The sequence below is a fragment of the Ipomoea nil genome, unplaced genomic scaffold, assembly GCF_001879475.1.
Source record: "Ipomoea nil cultivar Tokyo-kokei standard unplaced genomic scaffold, Asagao_1.1 scaffold3065, whole genome shotgun sequence".
Lineage (NCBI taxonomy): Eukaryota > Viridiplantae > Streptophyta > Magnoliopsida > Solanales > Convolvulaceae > Ipomoea > Ipomoea nil.
This window is the reverse complement of record NW_017619493.1, coordinates 427404-433617: the sequence shown is the minus strand read 5'-3', so window position 1 is coordinate 433617 and position 6214 is coordinate 427404. Positions and strand designations below refer to the sequence as shown.

Sequence of the window (6214 nt, the reverse complement as noted above, 5' to 3'; positions counted from 1 at the left end):
TAAAAAGAACTTTGGGGTAAGTATAAAAAGAACTATCTCGCACATGTAGCTCAGTTGATTCTGAGGTGATAGATTGTGGACAATAACACATGATCAAGTTTTGACAATTATAGTGCGGGCAAGTATAAACAGAACTAAGAATAAATATACCATAGTTGTAAACCTAGTTTTATTTAATACAAAGATATTACATGCATTTATTAATTCAAGAGTTTATTCAATAGCCAACAGGAGCGGCCTATTTGCTTTCTTGATTTGAGTCGGCCTATTTTCCTTCTTGATTTGAGTCAGTCCTATTTTGCCTTCTTGATTTGAATCTGATATGCCCTTGAATGTAATTATATAGCTTAATTAGGAAAAAATAATTATGTGTCTAGAATTAGAAGAATAATTAGGAATGGTGCAACTTAATTAGTGAGAGAGTTAATATTGTGCCTAAATTAGCATAGGGAAATTATGTATATCATTCATTACCTTGTATAGTTAGTATAACTTTGGTAGGTTAATTATTATAAGTATTAGTAAATTAGTATAAATAGATCCATTGTATATGAATACCGGGAACCATTCAGAGGAAATATATTGTTATTCTATTATATTGTTATTCTTCTTGGAGTCCTCACACGCTCGAAGTGTGAAATTGGAGTTTGCCGTGACTCGAATATGGTTAGGAACCAGAAGCCTGCTCGAAAGGTTTCTTCCGTTGTGTACTAATTTTCAGTACGTAACATTGGTGCTTTCATTGATTCCATTGGTAAGAGTATCCCCTATCTTTTTTTTTTTTTTGGTTTTGTTGCATCCCTTAGAAATTTAAAAAAAAAATTAAAAAAAAAGGTGAAAAAAAAAGAAATAAAAAAGAAATAAAAAAGAGAAAAAAATTGAAAAGAAAAAAAAAAAAGCGACAGAAAGGAAAAAATAAAAAAGAGAGTTTTTTTTTTTTATTATTATTATGGAAAATATTACTCACCGGTGCTTATTAAGTTCTGTAAACCAAGTATGGTATCTGATCGATGATTTTGTATTGTATGAGATCTTTTCTACGAAAGGATCCGTGCAATATATTCATATTTTAAAAGATGATCGATGGTTACACATTCCAAGCTTTGGTATGGTTTGATTCGATTGTGGATTCAATCATAGCCAAACAAATATTCCATGGCCAAAATATTTATGAAGGGTATTGCATTATGAATATAAAATTTCCTAATGCAGAATTAATAATGGCTACACGTGGGGAAATAGATCATCAAACTCTACTCTTCAAGTGGAAAATGATGCGGAAGTGATAATTGAAAAAGAGATTGGTGATAATGTGGTTGTTGGTGAGGACTATACTAATCAAGCCAATCAAGAAGAAATTAAAAAATTTATTGAGGAGGAGATAGATCTTGCACCAAATGCTACGAGAGAACACATCACGGTGTGCGTGGAATCAACCAAAATCAAAGCACCAATTAAAGATAAAGCAGCAACTACAATTATGCACATTAATTCTCCCCAATTGTTTCAAGAATCCATTTTCACATCAGTAGTGTCTTTGGAGGAAAATCTCATCCACTTTGCAGTTGAAATGATTCCCAAATTGGTCAAAATCATGACACCAACAAGGAATTATGTTATAGGCCAATCCAGTGAACATTTTGTCTATGATGTCCACGTGTGCCAAATCAATCAAGCAGTATCATCAAGACATGAATATGCTCATTTTCATACCGACACCTTGAGGACAAGGTGTTTTTTGAAGGGGTGGAGAGTGATACGCCCTTGAATGTAATTATATAGCTTAATTAGGAAAAAATAATTATGTGTCTAGAATTAGAAGAATAATTAGGAATGGTGCAACTTAATTACTGAGAGTGTTAATATTGTGCCTAAATTAGCATAGGGAAATTATGTATATCATTCATTACCTTGTATAGTTAGTATAACTTTGCTAGGTTAATTATTATAGGTATTAGTAAATTAGTATAAATAGGTCCATTGTATATGAATACTGGGAACCACTCAGAGGAAATATATTGTTATTCTATTATATTGTTATTCTTCTTGGAGTCCTCACACGCTCGAAGTGTGAAATTGGAGTTTGCCGTGACTCGAATATGGTTAGGAGCCAGAATCCTGCTCGAAAGGTTTTTTCTGTAGTGTACTAATTTTCAGTACGTAACATTGGTGCTTTCATTGATTCCATTGGTAACAGTATCCCCTATCTTTTTATTTTTTTATTTTTTTATTTTTGTTTTGTTGCATCCCTTAGAAATTATAAAAAAAAAAAAATTAAAAAAAAAAGTGAAAAAAAAAAAGAAAAAAAAAAGGAAAAAAAGGAGAAAAATATTGAAAAGAAAAAGAAAAAAAAAAGCGACATAAAGGAAAAAAATAAAAAAGAGAGTTTTTTTTATTATTATTATGGAAAATATTACTCACCGGTGTTTATTTGTTTCTGTACACCAAATATGGTATCCGATCGATGATTTTGTATTGTATGAGATCTTTTCTACGAAAGGATCCGTGCAATATATTCATATTTTAAAAGATGGGGTTACACTTTCCAAGCTTTGGTATGGTTTGATTCCATTGTGAATTCAGTCATAGCCAAACAAACATTCCATGGCCAAAATATTTATGAAGGATATTGTAACACCCCCTAATTTCCATGCTATTTAAAGCCTTAAAACATGCAGATATCTAAACCAAAACATGAAACACAACAGAAGACTGAAAGAGGAAATATATAAAACGGAAGAAACAGGGTGCTATGCCACGCTCACCCAGAGGTGAACGCACAGGCTACACCTGCATTGTTCAACATCTAAAACCAACATAACAAAGTACTAAATCTAAATTGGCTCACAGGCCACAAAACATAAGGGAGGAGCTACACTAGCCGGCACTAAACCGCGCACTCGTCTAAGCATCACCTGAAAGAAACATATAAAACATGGGACGACGTTTGGTCAGCGAATAATGCTGGTAACCCACCAATACATGTGAAATATCATACATAGATAAGATATAAGTTTGTAAAGTCATTTTCGAAACGGAATACATATATATAAGTTCAAAACCAAGAGTAATAGTCACACAAGACTCAAACACTCTCAACAAGAACACGGGAACACATCCCAAGGCTACAAGGAACGACAACGACTCACAAGAAGTCTCAAGGTATAATCTATCGTCACACAATAGATTAACAACCGACATGCATAACTCAAAGGAATAAGGACACAACCAATGGCAACACATGTCAAGGCAACACTGCCTTTGTGACTATACACGTCACAAGAAGAGAACTCACAACAACGGCTACACAAGCCCTCGTGACATCACCCATCACGAGTTGATATGTCTTCCTTATGCCCGGTTCCAACCTTATGGCTACCCCCAACCTTATGTCTAGTTCCAACCTTTACCTCCAGGACCCCTGTACACCAAGTCCAACCTTATTCCTCCGGGAACCATCGTTCCCCCTCCAACAGTCCTTCCAACAGAACCACCGATTTCATAGTACACGAGGGTACCGATCACACACATGGCAACACATGCCTCCCAAGAAATACGTGAACCTTACACAAAGGTCACAACTCCATAATCACGCCATGGCCACCACGAGGACCACTGCAATACCTTGGTAATTAGTGTCCCATACCACTAATCGTCCAATCATGTAAAGCCACACACACATCACACCTCAACAAGAACCAATCAACGGATCACAACTAAGATATGAAACCATACTCAATCAAGGAATGGGTCACAGCCCAACAACAACAACGATGAATAGCACAAGTTATCATCAACCAATAGGAAGGTACAAACAACACACACGCTAGCATTTAAACACCGAACTAGCATGCTTATCAAACGGGTAAACCAAACATAGTTCCGAAGAACACACAAGACCCATCACGGTTCAACGAAACACAATGTTGAACACTTAGAACGATTCAAGACACCAAAACCTACATGGAATCCTACCATATAGTTCTAGACATATGAAACATCAAGAAGACACTCAACTAGTTCCACAAAAGAACATCGGGAAGTCAAAAGACCAAATACCGAGTCAAAAGAATCACGGGGAACAAATCCCCACACAACCATACATTGTACCCCGCAGGTGGACCCACGGGTAGGCCCCTACCCGCGGGTACATACCCACGAGGCTCTTGTACCCCGCGGGTGGGCGACGGGTGGACGCCTACCCGCCGTTCCGCCCGCGGGTACGTAACCCTGTACCAAAATAATCCCTTCGGGGATTTTCAACTCCAAGCTCAAATTCAAGTCCAAAACATGCCAAATCTCACCAAATATAACAAAATGACTTGAATCAAAGGAATAGCCAAGCAATGGCATACAAGAACCCTAAACACAAGCTCTAGATATGCATTTTCACAAGACAATGCATAAACACTCACATTTCATAGCAAAACACATGTAGAATCCAAGAAATCATCATATAGGTAAGCAAAATAGATTTTGTAGAGCATGGGTTACCTCTTGTAGACAAAAACCTTCACTTAACACCTCACCAAGCTCCTAACAAAGCTCACCTTCCAAACCCACTTCAAGAACACACCAAAAGATCATAAAGATTCTATCTTTAAGAAAAGACACCTAAGAAAACACTAAAAACACAAGATGAACATAGATCTTACCCTCCTAGATGCCCAAATGTATGAAAGGTAGAATCTTGGAGACAACTCTTGAAGTTTTGACAAAGCTTCAACTTGGCTTGGAAGAAAAGCTATCTACCTTTTTAGAGAGAAGGTGGAGCTAGAATTTGGAAAGTGTAAGGAGAGAAATGAGGGTGTTCTACTAGGTTAGCTTACAATACTAACACAAGGTGAAAAGTCAAGAATACCCTTCCTAACATGAAGAGGTGTAAGGGAACAAGGGAACTCCTTACAAAGCTCATGGTACAACTTTGACTTTGGGGTTGACTAGTCAATTACTAGTCCCCGACTATTGAATTTTCAGGAATTTAAGGAATTAAATTACCAATTGAAATAGGATTAATTATTTAATTAATCCCTTAATTGAATTTGGATTACGGGGTGTCACAGATATTGCATTATGAATATAAAATTTCCAAATGTAGAATTAATAATGGCTACATGTGGGGAAATAGATCATCAAACTCCTACTCTTCAAGTGGAAAATGATGCGGAAGTGATAATTGAAAAAGATATTGGTGATAATGTGGTTGTTGGTGAGGACTATACTAATCAAGCCAATCAAGAAGATATTATAAATTTTATTGAGGAGGAGATAGATCTTGCACCAAATGCTACGGGAGAATACATCACGGTCTGCGTGGAATCAACCCAAATTGAAGCACCAATTAAAGATAAAGCAGCAACTACAATTGTGCACATTAAGTCTCCCCAATTGTTTCAAGAATCCATTTTCACATCAGTAGTGTCTTTGGAGGAAAATCTCATCCACTTTACAGTTGAAATGATTCCCAAATTGGTCAAAATCATGACACCAACATGGAATTCTGTTACAGGCCAATCCAGTGAACATGTTGTCTATGATGTCCAAGTGTGCCAAATCAATCAAGTAGTATCATCAAGACATTAATATGCTCATTTTCATACCTACACCTTGAGGACAAGGTGTTTTTTGAAGGGGTGGAGAGTGATACGCCCTTGAATGTAATTATATAGCTTAATTAGGAAAAAATAATTATGTGTCTAGAATTAGAAGAATAATTAGGAATGGTGCAACTTAATTACTGAGAGAGTTAATATTGTGCTTAAATTAGCATACGAAAATTATGTATATCATTCATTACCTTGTATAGTTAGTATATCATTCATTACCTTGTATAGTTAGTATAATTAGACTAAGATGTGATATAAGAGGGGATTAATTAAACTATCTCACTAGAAAGAGGGCTTGAACCTCTGACCTTGTGGTTAACAGCCACACGCTCTAACCAACTGAGCTATTCCAACTTTATATTTCATTATGAAGAAATTTGCATTAATCTTCAATAGTACAAAGCAAATCGTTACTCGAGTTCCCTTTCTTCCGAGAAACCCATGATGATGTAGCAAAGAATGTGTGGAAAAGAATTTTTGACTTCATCTCACGAAGGCTTTTTTTTCTTCAAAGCCAAATGTACCAAACCTCTACTATTTTCTCCATTAATCAATCTTAAAATAATAAGCAAGGATGTTTAGGCAATTATGTAGTTTATTGTGGCCAT

General features: G+C 35.9%; 1 non-coding gene across 1 annotated transcript; it reads right to left on the bottom strand.

Annotated features, from left to right (window-relative positions):
- Nucleotides 1-5886: 5886 nt before the first annotated feature.
- TRNAN-GUU lies at nt 5887-5960 on the bottom strand. The gene has a single exon. It is a non-coding gene; the product is annotated as a tRNA-Asn (tRNA).
- Nucleotides 5961-6214: the final 254 nt, after the last annotated feature.